At 48.0% G+C, this 19838-nt stretch overlaps 1 protein-coding gene across 7 annotated transcripts in view; it reads left to right on the forward strand.

The window, feature by feature from the left end:
• The window catches only part of rufy3 (RUN and FYVE domain containing 3), a 125574-nt gene that overhangs the window by 23094 nt on the left and 82642 nt on the right, over positions 1–19838 (forward strand). The gene's annotated exons all lie outside the window — the stretch shown is intronic.

The raw sequence follows: 19838 nt of genomic DNA on the forward strand, positions 1-19838 counted from the left end.
TTGTACTCTGCCCCTGCCCAAGGATACTGTCTGCTTGAGAAAGCGCACGCTCGCCGTGTCCTTCCACCATCAGTGACTTTGTACATTTATGCCCAGGTCCCACTACTCTAATTTGGTTCTGCCCCAATGTTCTTGAGTCACCCCCACCAGAGGACACAGTTCCTCTCTATCTACCCTTTCAGCCTCATTAATTGAAAAAAAAAAAATCTATTGTCACCAGTAGGCTTACATTAACACTGCAATGAAGTTACTGTGAAAATCCCCTCGTCGCCACACTCCGGAATCTGTTCGGGTACACAGAGGGAGAATTCAGAATGTCCAATTCGCCTAACAAGTACGTCTTTCGGGACTTGTGGGGGAAACCGGAGCGCCCGCAGGAAACCCACGCAGACACTGGGAGAACTGGGCAGCACAGTGGTTAGCACAGTTGCTTCACAGCTCCAGGGTCCCAGGTTCGATTCCCGGCTTGGGTCACTGTCTGTGCGGAGTCTGCACGTTCTCCCCGTGTCTGCGTGGGTTTCCTCCGGGTGCTCCGGTTTCCTCCTGAGTCCCGAAAGACGTGCTTGTTGGGTGAATTGGCCATGATAAATTGCCCCTAGTATCCAAAAAGGTTAGGTGGGTTTACTGGGTACGGGGACAGGATCGAGGCATGTCCAGTGCAGACCTGATGGGCCGAAAGGCTTCCTTCTGCACTGTAAATTCTATGAACGTGCAGACTCCCCACAGTGGTAACCACCAGCACTGTAGCTTTGGCCTCCAGAACTGAAACCATCTCGACGTTTACCCCATCTCGACGTCTACCCCATCAGGTCACCTCTTAATCTTGTCTTTTTAAAGTACAGCACCATAGCCTGTCCAATCATTCCTGATAGATACACCATACTGTCGTCCATGTAAACCTCTTTGTTGTATTTTCTCCAATGCTACTATATCATTCTTACTAATATCGAGACCAGGACTGTGCTCAGGATAAGACATTGCACAGACTGCGATGTGTCAGAATCGGTTCTGAGTGCGTAGAAGTCACAGGTGTTGAAATTACTTTGCGTCTAAATCGAGCAGCAGGATCAGTGTGGTTTGTGTCTACTTCATATTTCACTCTGTACAAAATATGTTTCCATATCTAAAATGTGAAGCCTCTTTCATTGAAATCAGCTTGTGGTGTTACACTTGGCAGATTTTAAACCTTTTTCCACTTCTTGTTTTGGTTTTCACTACTGTTGAATTTAGCAGTTTTTTTGGGGTTAGTTTGAGTTCTGAGGGGAAAACCAGAGAGATTCAACCAAATCTAAACATAGACCATCACCTGCTGTACAAACGACCAACTTGTTCTTAATGTCCCTTGCCTTGTTGGTCGCACACTGCTTGGGCTCTTAAAGTCCGAGAAATAGTCCTGCATTTAATTTTAGCGTGGCCAATCCACCTACCCTGCACATCTTTGGGTTGTGGAGGCGAAACCCACGCAGACACGGGGAGAATGTGCAAACTCCACACGGACAGTGACCTGGGGCCGGAATGGAACCCGGGTCCTCGGCGCCGTGAGGCGGCAGTGCTAACCACTGCGCCACCGTGCTGCCCCTTAGTCTTGCATTTAATGGGAAAGCTTGTACTGAAACCAATTATGGGCCACAACCTTCCTGGCTCCCCAGATTTGGGTGGTATGCCAGTGATGTGCTGGGGAGTCCCTCTCTGAAGGTCCCATGGAAGGGTTTACCTGATAATTAATCCAGAAGTGCTAACTTCGTCTGGACAGTTGTGCTGGGCTGACTTAAATCGTTAACTTCGGATGGTTCTGCCGGTTTTATTTACCCTGCTAGTTCCTCGGAAAGAATTAGAGGGGGGGAAAAACTTCTGACTTCAAAAGTACTATTTTAAACAATCCGACCGAGCCCCGCAAAGTACAAATCACCCCCCCTCCCCCAACTGCACTGAATTTCCCCTCCACCCTTCTCCCCACCCGATGTCCAAAGCCCCACATCCCGTTCACATACCTCAGAAACTTACCGTCTCCCTTTCAGTGGGACCATTAAACTCAGCTGCTTTATGGCAGCTAGTGCCGTAAAAAGGGGGCGTGTACTTCGCTCTGCTCCTTTTGCTCTTTGCTGCTGGAGCCAGTGCGCTGCTTCGCTCACCCGGCCTGAGGTAGGAAGGCCGAGCCAGGCGGGCGCCCCCCCCCCCCCCCGTGTAGCGAGGGTAAGTTGCCAGGGAGTGGCAATCCGCACGGACTGCCACTCCGCAGAAGTTACCAGCCTATGTCTGCCGACACGTAGCACAGAACAAACTAAAATGAAAATCAATCTTTGACAAAAGAAGGCCGGTTTTGTGGAGAACTGGATAGCCCCGAATAAATCCAACAGAGACTTTGGGACAAACGTGTTTTACCCAGAGGTTGATAAGAATGTGAAACTTGGTACCTCAGAAGGAGGCTTCACTCCGCATCGAGGATGACTGACCAGGCGTCTCTCCCGCTCTTACCGCTGGCCGTTGGTGCGTTTGGAAGGATTTCCCTTCTGAATAGAGAAGTGGATTAGACCATAAGACCATAAGACATAGGAGCAGAATTAGGCCACTTGGCCCATCGAGTCTGCTCCGCCATTCAATCATGGCTGATATTTTCTCATCCCCATTCTCCTGCCTTCTCCGCAGAACATAAGAACTAGGAGCAGGAGTAGGCCATCTGCCCCCTCGAGCCTGCTCCACCATTCACTGAGATCATGGCTGATCTTTTGTGGACTCAGCTCCACTTTCCGGCCCGAACACCATAACCCTTAATCCCTTTATTCTTCAAAAAACTATCTATCTTTATCTTAAAAACATTTAATGAAGGAGCCTCTACTGCTTCACTGGGCAAGGAATTCCATAGATTCACAAGGGGCAGCACGGTAGCATTGTGGATAGCACAATTGCTTCACAGCTCCAGGGTCCCAGGTTCGATTCCGGCTTGGGGTCACTGTCTGTGCGGAGTCTGCACGTCCTCCCCGTGTGTGCGTGGGTTTCCTCCGGGTGCTCCGGTTTCCTCCCACAGTCCAAGGATGTGCAGGTTAGGTGGATTGGCCATGATAAATTGCCCTTAGTGTCCAAAATTGCCCTTAGTGTTGGGTGGGGTTACTGGGTTATGGGGAAGGGTGGAGGTGTCGACCGTGGGTGGGGTGCTCTTTCCAAGAGCCGGTGCAGACTCGCTGGGCCGAATGGCCTCCTTCTGCACTGTAAATTCGATGAAAACTATGAAAACAACACTTTGGGTGAAGAAGTTCCTCCTAAGCTCAGTCCTAAATCTACTTCCCCTTATTTTGAGGCTATGCCCCCTAGTTCTGCTTTCACCCGCCAGTGGAAACAACCTGCTCGCATCTATCCTATCTATTCCCTTCATAATCTTGAATGTTTCTATAAGATCCCCCCTCATCCTTCTAAATTCCAACGAGTACAGTCCCAGTCTACTCAACCTCTCCTCGTAATCCAACCCCTTCAGCTCTGGGATTAACCTAGTGAATCTCCTCTGCACACCCTCCAGTGCCAGTACGTCCTTTCCCAAGTAAGGAGACCAAAACTGAACACACTACTCCAGGTGTGGCCTCACTAACACCTTATACAATTGCAGCAGAACCTCCCTAGTCTTAAACTCCATCCCTCTAGCAATGAAGGACAAAATTCCATTTGCCGCCTTACTCACCTGTTGCACCTGTAAACCAACTTTTTGCGACTCATGCACTAGCACAGCCAGGTCTCTCTGCACAGCAGCATGTTTTAATATTTTATCATTTAAATAATAATCCCTTTTGCTGTTATTCCTATCAAAATGGAAAACCTCACATTTGTCAACATTGTATTCCATCTGCCAGACCTTAGCCCATTCACTTAGCCTATCCAAATCCCTCTGCAGACTTCCAGTATCCTCTGCACTTTTTGCTTTACCGCTTATCTTAGTGTCATCTGCAAACTTGGACACATTGCCCTTGGTCCCCAACTCCAAATCATCTACGTAAATTGTGAACAGTTGTGGGCTCAACACTGATCCCTGAGGGACACCACTAGCTACTGATTGCCAACCAGAGAAACACCCATTAATCCCCACTCTTTGCTTTCTATTAATTAACCAATCCTCTGTCCATGCTACTACTTTCCCCTTAATGCCATGCATCTTTATCTTATGCAACAACCTTTTGTGTGGCAACTTGTCAAAGGCTTTCTGGAAATCCAGATATACCACATCCATTGGCTCCCCGTTATCTACTGCACTGTTAATGTCCTCTCAAAATTCCACTAAATTAGTTAGGCACGACCTGCCCTTTATGAACCCATGCTGCGTCTGCCCAATGGGACAATTTCCATCCAGATGCCTCGCTATTTCTTCCTTGATGATAGATTCCAGCATCTTCCCTACTACCGAAGTTAAGCTCACTGGCCTATAATTACCCGCTTTCTGCCTACCTCCTTTTTTAAACCGTGGTGTCACGTTTGCTCATTTCCAATCCGCCGGGACCACCCCAGAGTCTAGTGAATTTTGGTAAATTATCACTAGTGCATTTTCAATTTCCCTAGCCATCTCTTTTAGCACTCTGGGATGCATTCCATCAGGTCCAGGAGACTTGTCTACCTTTAGCCCCATTAGCTTGCCCATCACTTCCTCCTTGGTGATAACAATCCTCTCAAGGTCCTCACCTGTCATAGCCTCATTTCCATCAGTCACTGGCATGTTATTTGTGTCTTCCACAGTGAAGACCGACCCAAAAAACCCGTTCAGTTCCTCAGCCATTTCCTCATCTCCCATCATTAAATCTCCCTTCTCATCCTCTAAAGGACCAATATTTACCTTAGCCACTCTTTTTTGTTTTATGTATTTGTAGAAACTTTTACTATCTGTTTTTATATTCTGAGCAAGTTTACTCTCATAATCTATCTTACTCTTCTTTATAGCTGTTTTAGTAGCTTTCTGTTGCCCCCTAAGTCTCCCAGTCCTCTAGTCTCCCCTGATCTTTGCTACTTTGTATGCTTTTTCCTTCAATTTGATACTCTCCCTTATTTCCTTAGATATCCACGGTCGATTTTCCCTCTTTTTACCGTCCTTCCTTTTTCTTGGTATAAACCTTTGCTGAGCACTGTGAAAAATCACTTGGAAGGTTCTCCACTGTTCCTCAACTGTTTCACTATAAAGTCTTTGCTCCCAGTCTACCTTAGCTAGTTCTTCTCTCATCCTTTGTAATCTCCTTTGTTTAAGCACAAAACACTAGTGCTTGATTTTACCTTCTCACCCACCATCCGTATTTTAAATTCCACCATATTGTGATCGCTCCTTCCGAGAGGATCCCTAACTATGAGATCCTGAATCAATCCTGTCTCATTACACAGGACCAGATCTAGGACCGATTGTTCCCTCATAGGTTCCATTACATACTGTTCTAGGAAACGTGGATACATTCTATAAACTCCTCCTCAAGGCTGCCTTGACCGACCTGATTAAACCAATCAACATGTAGATTAAAATCCCCCATGATAACTGCTGTACCATTTCTACATGCATCTGTTATTTCTTTGTTTATAGCCTGCCCCACCATAATGTTACTATTTGGTGGCCTATAGATTATTCCTATCAGTGACTTTTTCGCTTACTATTCCTGATTTCCAAATCATAGTCATTCACGATGATTTGCGCCATCAACCCATTGACCTTATTCCGAATACTACGAGCATTCAGGTAAAGTACATATATGTTGGCTTTTTTGCCTCTGTTCTGAATCTTAACACCTCGATCCGTAACCTCTCCTAAGTTATATTTCCTCTTAACCTTTCTCCTAATTTTCCTTGTCGTTGAACCCATATCTTCATGTAACAACCTGCCGCGTCGCTTACCATGAATGTTTTCACTTCCCGTTTTATTTCTTTTAGTATTCCTGGTCCTATTCACTGAGCTCCCCTTAGTCACTGTACCTTGTACTGTCGCCCTTTTTGATTTTTGACTATGGCTTCTCTGCCTTACACTTTTTCCCCCTTACTGCCTTTTATTTCTGTCCCTGTTTTACTACCTTCCAACTTCCTGCATCGGTTCCCATCCCCCTGCCACATTAGTTTAAACTCTCCCCAACAGCTCTAGCAAACACCCCCCCCAGGACATCAGTTCCAGTCCTGCCCAGGTGCAGACCATCCGGTTTGTACTGGTCCCATCTCCCCCAGAACCGGTTCCAATGTCCCAGGAATTTGAATCCCTCCCTCTTGCACCATCTCTCGAGCCACGCATTCATCCTCTCTATCCTGACATTCCTACTCTGACTAGCTCGTGGCACTGGTAGCAATCCTGAGATTACTACCTTTGAGGTCCTACTTTTTAGTTTAACTCCTAGCTCCCTAAATTCAGCTTGTAGGACCTCGTCCCGTTTTTTACCTATATCATTGGTGCCTATGTGCACCACGACAGCTGGCTGTTCACCCCCCCCCCCCCCCCCCCCAGAATCTCCTGCAGCCGCTCCGAGACATCCTTGACCCTTGCACCAAGGAGGCAACATACCATCCTGGAGTCTCGATTTCGTCCGCAGAACCGCCTGTCTATTCCCCTTACAATTGAGTCCCCTATCACTATAGCCCTGCCATTCTTCTTCCTGCCCAGCTGCGTGGCAGAGCCAGCCACGGTGCCATGAACCTGGCTGCTGCCGCCTTCCCCTGGTGAGCCATCTCCCTCAACAGTATCCAAAGCGGTATATCTGTTTTGCACGGAGATGACCGCAGAGGACACCTGCACTGCCTTCCTACTCTTGCTCTGTCTTTTGGTCACCCATTTTCTATCTCCCTCAGTACCTTTCACCTGCGGTGTGACCAACTCGCTAAACGTGCTATCCACGACGTCCTCAGCATCGCGGATGCTCCAAAGTGAGTCTATCCGCAGCTCCAGAGCCGTCAAGCGGTCTAACAGGAGCTGCAACTGGACACACCTCTTGCACGTGAAGGAGCCAGGGACAGTGGACGTGTCCCTGAGCTCCCACATCGCACACGAGGAGCTTGACACGGGTCTGAGATCTCCTGCCATGTCTTAAACCTTCGGTTAACCTCAACAACTACAATTTCAACAAAAAAACCAACAAAGAAAAAATAAATAAATATACCAATGAAAAGAAACAGAAAAACAGAAACACTACTTACCAGTCACTTACCAGGGATAAAAAGCACTTCCTCCCCACCCAGCTTCGAATTCCCACCTCGATTCAAATTCCCAAACTCACTCTTAGCTGTGTCTCACTCCTGGCTCTGTCTTCTCTGGCTCACTGGGAGAATAGGGATAACCCCTGTTCCTCTTATTATTCAAGAACCTATCTATCTCTGTCTTAAAGACACTCTGTGAATTGGCCTCCACAGCCTTCTGCAGCAAAGAGTCCCGCAGATTCACCACCGTCTTGATGTTGCGCTCAGACCAGGAAAGCATCACAAGGTGTTACATATGTGCAAGTTGTTGGTGCTGCAAATCTGTGCATTTTGATAAATTAAGAAGTATTCCTGAAAAAAGCTTTTCATCTTGCACTCAACAAACCAGGCAGCAGGATTATCCACAATATAGGGGACAACAATTTGTACTGCATGAGGCAAGAGCAAGATTGAAAGCCTTATTCACATGTCTCTCTCTCAGCCATGCTGAAGTTCTGTACTAACAAATGACTATTAATTAGAGTTTCGAAAGGAATACTTGTGATCCTGGTAACAGCCCCTTACAAACACTGGATGTTAGCAGACTTGCAACTTACCAGAGAACCAGACTTCCAATAGCTTGGGATTGAAAAGCTTGGGATTGAAAAACTACAGAGTTGGGTGCATAAAAATGATTCAATTAATCTGAGGATTTACAACCCATTATTTGGAGATGAGATTTAAAAGCGTAGGTGAGTTGTGGCTGCCTAAAAAAGGAGGGACTATTTAATTCCACTGGCATTAGGGTCCGAGTTCAAAGATGGGCAAAAGGACGTGAGGCGAGGACTGTTTCTTACGCAGTGTGTCTTTATGATCCGAAATGAGCTGCCTGAAAGGGCGGCGGAGACTGATTCAATAGGGTAAATACTCGAAAAGGAAAAATCTTTCTGATCCGGACAAAGGGGAATGGGACCAACCGGATAACTCTTTCAGAAGAGCCAGCACAATGGGCCTCCTCTGCTGGACGTTTCTATGGCAACAGAAATGGAGAGAAGAATGTGACTGCATGTGGGTCACAATGGACAGTGGACCTGGGAAATAGTAATACTTCCTCCGCTGTAGCTATTGGTAAACCCTTAACCAGAAATACTTAGAGCTTGCCTTCGCAGTCAGTGGTCCTAAAATGTTTAGTTGCACGTTGCTGGCCTTGATATTCTTTTAGTGCGGCCCCTCCCGCTGACTGGCTGAGGTGGGGAGAATTGTGTCCAGGTGTGCTGCGTTTGAGGATTGGTGGCAACTTCGGCCTTTCGAGTCTGCACCGACCCACTTAAGCCCTCACTGCCACCCTATCCCCGTAACCCAACAACCCCTCCTCACCTTTTTGGACACTAAGGGCAATGTATCATGGCCAATCCACCTAACCCACGTCTTTGGACTGTGGGAGGAAACCCACGCGGACACGGGGAGAACGTGCAGACTCCGCACAGACAGTGACCCAAGCCGGGAATCGAACCTGGGACCCTGGAGCTGTGAAGCCACAGTGCTAACCACTGTGCTACCGTGCTTAAATGGGATTTGCAGTTCTTGAGCAATTGGTAGATGAGAAAATTGATTGGGCTTTCAAAAACACCAGTGTTGTTCTGATCCGGTTTGGATTGCTGGGAACAGAGGGAGGCCATTTATCTGCTCGGGCCTGTTCCATCATTCACAGGGACATGCTCTTTAGGAGGAGTAGGTCACAAGCCTCGCCAGCCTGCCCCCAGAGTCGAAAGGACCATGGCGCATCTGATTGTAGTTCCATATTCCTGCCAACCCTGACAACCTTTCACCCCCTTGCTTATCACAAATCTGTGTACTTCTGCCATAATTTTTTATCAAATGCGTCGCTTCCACAGCCTTTTGAAGACGAGCATTTCAAAGAAGAATCTTTTTCCTCACCTCTTGTAAACGGATGATCCTTTATTTTTGAACGGTGATTCCTAATTCTAGATTGTATCACACGAGGACACATCCTCTCCACATCCACCCTGTCAATACCCCTCAGGATCTTGTATGTTTCAATCAAGTCATCTCTGATGTGTTGGGTACTCTGACACACAGCCGAACCAACACGGTTGCGAATGGTACAACGCAGTTTTATTTAATTGAACTATAAACATAGTAAACTCTGGTATTCAGCACATGGTGAACCTCTGAGTGGCTGCAATGAGGTCTGTGCCCTGAGCCCTCTCCTGCTCGAGTCCCCAGGAAGTGTCGTGTTCCCTGCTTTGTACTGTGTATGCTCTTGTCTGTGATTGGCTGTCGTGTTGTGTGTGTTGATTGGTCCGTTGATCTGTCCATCATTATGTGTGTGTGTATGTGCTGTGATGTTCACCTGAATATCATGACAACCTCTTATACTTCTAAACAGTAACTTGACCATTCCTTTAACTACGCCAATGCCTTTCATGTGTATAATGTAACGGTGTTTCATTAACTTTCTGCTAAAATCAAACTGGAAGGCCCAGTCTGGTTCAGGTGTAGAGCGTCCCAATGGTATAGCCTCCATTTTCCCCAGTACTGATAGCAGTGCCCCATAAACCAGGGCTCCCCTCTCCCACGCCAGTCTGAGACATGTAATTCATCTCTCTAATTTTATGTACCCTACGCCAATTTGCACGTGACTCCGGTAAAAATCCAGCGATTTAACCTTTTGGAGGTTCCGCTTTTCACTTTAGTGCCTAGCTCAAACTCTAAATGCAGAACCTCTTTCCTGATTCTACCTGTGTCGTTGGTACCTACATGGACCCACTACAACGGGATCCTCCCCCTCGCACTGCAAGTTCCCATCAAGCCCGGAGCACGTGTTCCGAACCCTGACACTGGGTCGGCAACACTGGCTTTTTCCTGCTGATAACAATGTCAATCCACCTCACTATACTGCCCCCTACCACCACTACACTCCTCTGTGCTCCCCCCCCCCCCCCCCCACTTGGATGGCTTCCTGTACCAGGGTGCCATGGTCAGTCAGCTAGTTCGTCCACCCTGCAGCCCCCCTCTCATCCAGGCAAGCGGAGGGAGCATAAAATCCGTGGACAATTGCAGAGGCTGACACTCCTGTCCTCTGGGTCCCCTTTCCTGCCTCACTCGCAGTCACACCTTCCTGTCCCTGACGGTCCAAATTAGAAGACCCCATCCTAGGAGGTCTGACTGCCTCCTGGTACAAAACATCTGGGTAACTTTCCTCCCCCACCCCCCCACGATGTCTGTGTCCGCAGCTCAGCCTCCCTGATGTGTCTCAGTGTCTGCAGCTCACCCTCCCTGATGTCTGTGTCCGCAGCTCACCCTCCCTGATGTCTGTGTCCGCAGCTCAGCCTCCCTGATGTCTGTGTCCGCAGCTCAGCCTCCCTGATGTCTGTGTCCGCAGCTCAGCCTCCCTGATGTCTGCGTCCGCAGCTCAGCCTCCCTGATGTCTGCGTCCGCAGCTCAGCCTCCCTGATGTCTGTGTCCGCAGCTCAGCCTCCCTGATGTCTGTGTCCGCAGCTCAGCCTCCCTGATGTGTCTCAGTGTCTGCAGCTCACCCTCCCTGATGTCTGTGTCCGCAGCTCAGTCTCCCTAATGTGTCTCAGCGTCCGCAGCTCAGCCTCCCTGATGTGTCGCAGGGTCCGCAGCTCAGCCTCCCTGATGTCTGTGTCCGCAGCTCAGCCTCCCTGATGTCTGTGTCCGCAGCTCAGCCTCCCTGATGTGTCTCAGTGTCCACAGCTCAGCCTCCCTGATGTGTCGCAGTGTCCACAGCTCAGCCTCCCTGATGTGTCGCAGGGTCCGCAGCTCAGCCTCCCTGATGTCTGTGTCCGCAGCTCAGCCTCCCTGATGTCTGTGTCCGCAGCTCAGCCTCCCTGATGTGTCTCAGTGTCCACAGCTCAGCCTCCCTGATGTGTCGCAGTGTCTGCAGCTCAGCCTCCCTGATGTGTCGCAGTGTCTGCAGCTCAGCCTCCCTGATGTGTCGCAGTGTCTGCAGCTCAGCCTCCCTGATGTGTCGCAGTGTCTGCAGCTCAGCCTCCCTGATGTGTCGCAGTGTCCGCAGCTCAGTCTCCCTGAGCACCTTCCGGGCGGCCCGGCACCGGAGTGATTCACGCCCCTCCTCGGCGCCGGTACGGCCCACCCCGCCGGATAGCGGAGTCTCCCGGCCGGGGAGAAGGTGCAGACTCTGCACAGACAGTGACCCCAGTCCGGGAATCGAACCTGTGTCCCTGGAGCTGCAAAGCAACAGTGCTAACCACTGTGCTACCGTGTTGCCCCTACATTACCTACATCTACAAAATCTACATTATTGTTAAATGATTAATTCTCTGGACGCTGGCGAGGGCAGCATTTGTTGTTGTCCATCCCTAATAATCTTCGAGACCGTGATGGCGAGCTTTCGCCGTGAACCGCCGCAGTACATGTGGCGTAAGTACATCCAGCGTGCTGTCAGGGTGGGAGTTCCAGGATTTTAACCCAGAGACTGAAGGAATGGCCGTTTCCAAGTCCGGGTGGGAGAGGGAGCTCCCAGGTGATGGTGCTGCCATGTGCCTACTGCCCTTGACGTAGGTGGTGGGTGTTGCGGGTTTGGAAGAGGCTGTCAAAGGAGCCATGGCAAATTGTGGCATTGCATCTTGTAGATAGTATACGCTGCTGGCATGGTGCACTGGTGGGGGGGGGGGAGGGGGGGGGAGAGAAAGTGAATGTTTAAGATGGCAAACTGGCTGTCTTCTAATGGGATAGTGACTATCCTGTGTGGTTTGAGGCCAAGATCAGCTTCACTATCCACAGAGCCATTGTAATCAAATGGACACGTAGCTGGGAACTGACGTAAATTATGCCCACAAAAATAATACATTTGTGAGACTGAAATGGGAATTTGGTGTACATCTGCGTTGGCCACTAAGTTGGAGTAAAAGAAAGAGTGCCCACGTTGCCGAGCGCCCACGTTGCGCCTCAAGCCTGGGAATGTCCCAAAATGCTTCCCAGTTAATGACGCTGACATGTAACAACTGTTGTAAAGTCGGAAACGTGGCAGCAAATTTTCATTCGGCAAATCCGCCACAAAGAGCAATGTGAGATTGACCGGGGCGTCTTTTAGTGTAACAAGCCAAACACTGCGGATGCTGGAATCTGAAACTGGGCCAGAAGTTTGGGAAAACTCAGCAAGCCTGACATCACCTGTCGGGAGAGAAAACAAGGTGTTAACGTTTCCAATCAGTTTGAATCTTCAGGACTAAAGCGAGTGAAACAGTGTTGGATATTAAACTGTAGCTGGGAGAGATTAGAACAAGGTGTAAATGTTTTTAGTGATGTTGATTGCATCTGGAAAGCCTGTAGCTCTGAGCATGGATTAACACGTTTGAGACATTTTATGTTTTAAGCTGAAACAACAACAACTTGTATTTTGCACAGCGTCTTCGCATTGGTGAAACATCCCAAGGTGCTTCACAAGCACATGGTCAGACGAACTTTGGCAGCAAGTCATTCGAAGTGTAAGGTGACCAAAACCTTGGTCAGGGGTAGGTTTTCTGGAGAGGCTTCAAGGAGGAGAGAGGAGCAGAGATGTTGAAGGAGGGAATTTCAGAGGTTGGAGCACAGGCAGCTGAAGGCATGCCTGCCAATGGTGGCATGATGGAGATTGGAAATATGCAAGACACCTGTATTGGGTGAGTGCAGAGGGTTGTAGAGCTGGAGGGGATTACAGCGATGGGGAAGAGCGAGGCTGTGGAAGGTGCTTGACCTGAAGCCGGGGAGGTCGGCGAACACCGTAAATTTTGCTTCTGTTCCATGTGAAGTGCAAAGATTGTTGAGGGCAAATTAATCCTAATTGAAGCCTATTTGTTTTTGCTGGACATTGGTAACTACGGTGACTGGCTCTAAACATCTCTTAAACCCAATTCCAATGAAGAGTTTTAGTAGGAACTTATCCGGGGGTGAGCAGTGTCCTGATTGTGGACAGCACGGTAGCATTGTGGATAGCACAATTGCCTCACAGCTCCAGGGTCCCAGGTTCGATTCCCGGCTTGGGTCACTGTCTGTGCGGAGTCTGCACGTTCTCCCCGTGTGTGCGTGGGTTTCCTCCGGGCGCTCCGGTTTCCTCCCACAGTCCAAAGATTTGCAGGTTAGGTGGATTGGCCATGCTAAATTGCCCCTTGGTGTCCAAAATTGCCCTGAGTGTTGGGTGGGGTTACTGGGTATTGGGTATAGGGTGGAGGTTTGGGTTTGGGTAGGGTGCTCTTTCCAAGAGCCGGTGCAGAATCGATGGGCCGAATGGCCTCCTTCAGCACTGTAAATTCTATGATATGATCTATGATCCAAATGTGAGACGGCTCCTGGGCCTTGTATTACAGGCATGAGGTGCAAAAGCCAAGAAGTTATGGTGAACCTTCATCCAACATTAGTTGGAATATTGGGTCCAATTCAGGGTCCCACACTTCAGAAAGGTTGTGAAGATTTTAGTGAGGGTGCAAAAAATCCTACAAGAATGGTTCCAGAAAAGAGGAACATCAGCCGATGTGGTGGGACAGGGAAGTTGGGACAGGGGTTGTTCTCCTACGAGAAGAGAGTGTTAAGAGGTGACTTGATGGAACTGTTCAAAATCATGAAAGATTTGACATCATGAAAGACACATTATAATAGTTTCTCTTTATTTACTGTTTCTGATAGTTGAAGGGTCAGAAACTAGAGGCCAAGATGCAAGATGATTGGCAAAGAACCTCCAGAAACAAGAGGTTAGGATTTGGAAAGCATGGCCTGAGAATGGAGAGGACTTAGATTTAAAAAATAAAAAAGAATTTAGTGTACCCAATTATTTTTTTCCAATTTATGGGGCAATTTAGCGTGGCCAATCCCCCTAACCTGCACATCTTTGGGTTGTGGTGGTGAGACCCACGCAGACACGGGGGGGGGAATGTGCTAACTCCACCCGGGGCCGGGAACGAACCAGGGTCCTCAATGCCAAGAGGCAGCAGTGCTAACCACTGCGCCACCGTGCTGCCGGTAGAGGATGCAGATTCGATAGTTACTGTCAAGAGGGAATTGGATACATACTTGGAACTAAGAACAAAGAAATGTACAGCACAGGAACAGGCCCTTCGGCCCTCCAAGCCCGTGCCGACCATGCAGCCCGACTAAACTACAGTCTTTTACACTTCCTGGGTCCGTATCCCTCTATTCCTATCCTATTTATATATTTGTCAAGATGCCCCTTAAATGTGACTATCGTCCCTGCTTCCACCACCTCCTCCGGTAGCGAGTTCCAGGCACCCACTACCCTCTGTGTAAAAAAAACTTGCCTCGTACATCTACTCTAAACCTTGCCCCTCTCACCTTAAACCTATGCCCCCTAGTAATTGACCCCTCTACCCTGGGGAAAAGCCTCTGACTATCCACTCTGTCTATAACATAGAACATAGAAAATACAGCACAGAACAGGCCCTTCGGCCCACGATGTTGTGCCGAACCTTTGTCCTAGATTAATCATAGATTATCATTGAATTTACAGTGCAGAAGGAGGCCATTCGGCCCCTTGAGTCTGCACCAGCTCTTGGAAAGAGCACCCTACCCAAACTCAACACCTCCACCCACCACCAAGGGCAATTTGGACATTAAGGGCAATTTATCATTGGCCAATTCACCTAACCCGCACATCTTTGGACTGTGGGAGGAAACCGGAGCACCCGGAGGAAACCCACGCAGACACGGGGAGGACGTGCAGACTCCGCACAGACAATGACCCAAGCTGGAATCGAACCTGGGACCATGGATCTGTGAAGCAATTGTGCTATCCACAATGCTACCGTGCTGCCCTTAAGAACAAATAAATCTACACTATATCATTTTCCCGTAATCCATGTACCTATCCAACAGCTGCTTGAAGGTCCCTAATGTTTCCGACTCAACTACTTCCACAGGCAGTGCATTCCATGCCCCCACTACTCTCTGGGTAAAGAACCTACCTCTGATATCCCTCCTATATCTTCCACCTTTCACCTTAAATTTATGTCCCCTTGTAATGGTGTGTTCCACCTGGAGAAAAAGTCTCTGACTGTCTACTCTATCTATTCCCCTGATCATCTTATAAACCTCTATCAAGTCGCCCCTCATCCTTCTCCGCTCTAATGAGAAAAGGCCTAGCACCCTCAACCTTTCCTCGTAAGACCTACTCTCCATTCCAGGCAACATCCTGGTAAATCTTCTTTGCACCTTTTCCAGAGCTTCCACATCCTTCCTAAAATGAGGCGACCAGAACTGTACACAGTACTCCAAATGTGGCCTTACCAAGGTTTTGTAAAGCTGCATCATTACCTCATGGCTCTTAAATTCAATCCCTCTGTTAATGAACGCGAGCACACCATAGGCCTTCTTCACAGCTCTATCCACTTGAGTGGCAACTTTCAAAGATGTATGAACATAGACCCCAAGGTCTCTCTGCTCCTCCACAATGCCAAGAACTCTACCGTTAACCCTGTATTCCGCATTCATATTTGTCCTTCCAAAATGGACAACCTCACACTTTTCAGGGTTAAACTCCATCTGCCACTTCTCAGCCCAGCTCTGCATCCTATCTATGTCACTTTGCAGCCGACAACAGCCCTCCTTACTATCCACAACTCCACCAATCTTCGTATCGTCTGCAAATTTACTGACCCACCCGTCAACTCCCTCATCCAAGTCATTAATGAAAATCACAAACAGCAGAGGACCCAGAACTGATCCCTGCGGTACACCACTGGTAACTGGGATCCAGGCTGAATATTTGCCATCCACCACCACTCTCTGACTTCTATCGGTTAGCCAGTTCGTTATCCAACTGGCCAAATTTCCCACTATCCCATGCCTCCTTACTTTGTGCAGAAGCCTACCATGGGGAACTTTATCAAATGCCTTACTAAAATCCATGTACACTACATCCACTGCTTTACCTTCATCCACATGCTTGGTCACCTCCTCAAAGAATTCAATAAGATTTGTAAGGCAAGACCTACCCCTCACAAATCCGTGCTGACTATCCCTAATCAAGCAGTGTCTTTCCAGATGCTCAGAAATCCTATCCTTCAGTACCCTTTCCATTACTTTGCCTACCACCGAAGTAAGACTAACTGGCCTGTAATTCCCAGGGTTATCCCTAGTTCCTTTTTTGAACAGGGGCACGACATTCGCCACTCTCCAATCCCCTGGTACCACCCCTGTTGACAGTGAGGACGAAAAGATAATTGCCAACGGCTCTGCAATTTCATCTCTTGCTTCCCATAGAATCCTTGGATATATCCCGTCAGGCCCGGGGGACTTGTCTATCCTCAAGTTTTTCAAAATGCCCAACACATCTTCCTTCCTAACAAGTATTTCCTCGAGCTTACCAATCTGTTTCACACTGTCCTCTCCAACAATATCGCCCCTCTCATTTGTAAATACAGAAGAAAAGTACTCATTCAAGACCTCTCCTATCTCTTCAGACTCAATACACAATCTCCCGCTACCGTCCTTGATCGGACCTACCCTCGCTCTAGTCATTCTCATATTTCTCACATATGTGTAAAAGGCCTTGGGGTTTTCCTTGATCCTACCCGCCAAAGATTGTTCATGCCCTCTCTTAGCTCTCCTAATCCCTTTCTTCAGTTCCCTCCTGGCTATCTTGTATCCCTCCAATGCCCTGTCTGAACCTTGTTTCCTCAGCCTTACATAAGTCACCTTTTTCCTCTTAACAAGACATTCAACCTCTCTTGTCAACCATGGTTCCCTCACTCGACCATCTCTTCCCTGCCTGACAGGGACATACATATCAAGGACACGTAGCATCTGTTCCTTGAACAAGTTCCACATTTCACTTGTGTCCTTCCCTGCCAGCCTATGTTCCCAACTTATGCACTTCAATTCTTGTCTGACAACATCGTATTTACCCTTCCCCCAATTGTAAACCTTGCCCTGTTGCCTATCCCTCTCCATTACTAAAGTGAAAGTCACAGAATTGTGGTCACTATCTCCAAAATGCTCCCCCACTAACAAATCTATCACTTGCCCTGGTTCATTACCCAGTACTAAATCCAATATTGCCCCTCCTCTGGTTGGACAATCTACATACTGTGTTAGAAAAGCTTCCTGGACACACTGCACAAACACCACCCCATCCAAACTATTTGATCTAAAGAGTTTCCACTCAATATTTGGGAAGTTAAAGTCGCCCATGACTACTACCCTATGACTTCTGCACCTTTCCAAAATCTGTTTCCCAATCTGTTCCTCCACATCTCTGCTACTATTGGGGGGCCTATAGAAAACTCCTAACAAGGTGACTGCTCCTTTCCTATTTCTGACTTCAACCCATACTACCTCAATAGGGTGATACTCCTCAAACTGCCTTTCTGCAGCTGTTATACTATCTCTAATTAATAATGCCACCCCCCCACCTCTTTTACCACCCTCCCTAATCTTATTGAAACATCTATAACCAGGGACCTCCAACAACCATTTCTGCCCCTCTTCTATCCAAGTTTCCGTGATGGCCACCACATCGTAGTCCCAAGTACCGATCCATGCCTTAAGTTCACCCACCTTATTCCTGATGCTTCTTGCGTTGAAGTATACACACTTCAACCCATCTCCGTGCCTGCAAATACTCTCCTTTGTCAGTGTTCCCTTCCCCACTGCCTCATTACAAGCTTTGGCGTCCTGAATATCTATGCCCCTCATAATATTGTAGACCTCTATCAGGTCGCCCCTCAACCTCCGTCGTTCCAGTGAGAACAAACCGAGTTTATTCAACCGCTCCTCATAGCTAATGCCCTCCATACCAGGCAACATTCTGGTAAATCTCTTCTGCACCCTCTCTAAAGCCTCCACATCCTTCTGATGGCGACCAGAATTGAACACTATACTCCAAGTGTGGCCTAACTAAGGTTCTATACAGCTGCAACATGACTTGCCAATTCTTATACTCAATGCCCCGGCCAATGAAGGCAAGCATGCTGTATGCCTTCTTGACTACCTTCTCCACGTGTGTTGCCCCTTTCAGTGACCTGTGGACCTGTACACCCAGATCTCTCTGACTTTCAAATACTCTTGAGGGCTCTACCATACACTGTATATTCCCTACCTGCATTAGACCTTCCAAAATGCATTACCTCACATTTGTCCGGATTAAACTCCATCTGCCATCTCTCCGCCCAAGTCTCCAAACAATCTAAATCCTGCTGTATCCTCTGACAGTCCTCATCGCTATCCGCAATTCCACCAACCTTTGTGTCGTCTGCAAACTTACTAATCAGACCAGTTACATTTTCCTCCAAATCATTTATATATACTACAAACAGCAACGGTCCCAGCACTGATCCCTGCGGAACACCACTGGTCACAGACCTCCAATTAAAAAAGCATCCTTCCATTGCTACTCTCTGCCTTCTATGACCTAGCCAGTTCTGTATCCACCTTGCCAGCTCACCCCTGATCCCGTGTGACTTCACCTTTTGTACTAGTCTACCATGAGGGACTTTGTCAAAGGCCTTACTGAAGTCCATATAGACAACATCCACTGCCCTACCTGCATCAATCATCTTTGTGACCTCCTCGAAAAACTCTATCAAGTTACTGAGACACGACCTCCCCTTCACAAAACCATGCTGCCTCTCACTAATACGTCCATTTGCTTCCAAATGGGAGTAGATCCTGTCTCGAAGAATTCTCTCCAGTAATTTCCCTACCACTAAAGTAAGGCTCACCGGCCTGTAGTTCCCTGGATTATCCTTGCTACCCTTCTTAAACAGAGGAACAACATTGGCTATCCTCAAGTCCTCCGGGACATCACCTGAAGACTGAGGATCCAAAGATTTCTGTCAAGACCTCAGCAATTTCCTCTCCAGCCTCCTTCAGTATTCTGGGGTAGATCCCATCAGGCCCTGGGGACTTATCTACCTTAATATTTTTTAAGACGCCCAACACCTCGTCTTTTTGGATCTCAATGTGACCCAGGCTATCTACACACCCTTCTCCAGACTCAACATCTACCAATTCCTTCTCTTTGGTGAATACTGATGCAAAGTATTCATTTAGTATCTCACACATTTCCTCTGGCTCCACACATAGATTCCCTTGCCTATCCTCCAGTGGGCCAACCCTTTCCCTGGCTACCCTCTTGCTTTTTATATACGTGTAAAAAGCCTTGGGATTTTCCTTAACCCTATTTGCCAATGACTTTTCGTGACCCCTTCTAGCCCTCCTGACTCCTTGCTTAAGTTCCTTCCTACTTTCCTTATATTCCACACAGGCTTCGTCTGTTCCCAGCCTTTTAGCCCTGACAAATGCCTCCTTTTTCTTTTTGACGAGGCCTACAATATCTCTCGTTATCCAAGGTTCCCGAAAATTGCCGTATTTATCCTTCTTCCTCACAGGAACATGCCGGTCCTGAATTCCTTTCAACTGACACTTGAAAGCCTCCCACATGTCAGATGTTGATTTTCCCTCAAACATCCGCCCCCAATCTAGGTTCTTCAGTTCCTGCCTAATATTGTTATAATTAGCCTTCCCCCAATTTAACACATTTATCCTAGGACCACTCTTATCCTTGTCCACCAGCACTTTAAAACTTACTGAATTGCGGTCACTGTTCCCGAAATGCTCCCCTACTGAAACTTCTACCACCTGGCCGGGCTCATTCCCCAATACCAGGTCCAGTACCGCTCCTTCCCTAGTTGGACTGTCTACATATTGTTTTAAGAAGCCCTCCTGGATGCTAC

This window comes from Scyliorhinus torazame, chromosome 3, assembly GCF_047496885.1.
Source record: "Scyliorhinus torazame isolate Kashiwa2021f chromosome 3, sScyTor2.1, whole genome shotgun sequence".
In the NCBI taxonomy this organism is placed as follows: domain Eukaryota; kingdom Metazoa; phylum Chordata; class Chondrichthyes; order Carcharhiniformes; family Scyliorhinidae; genus Scyliorhinus; species Scyliorhinus torazame.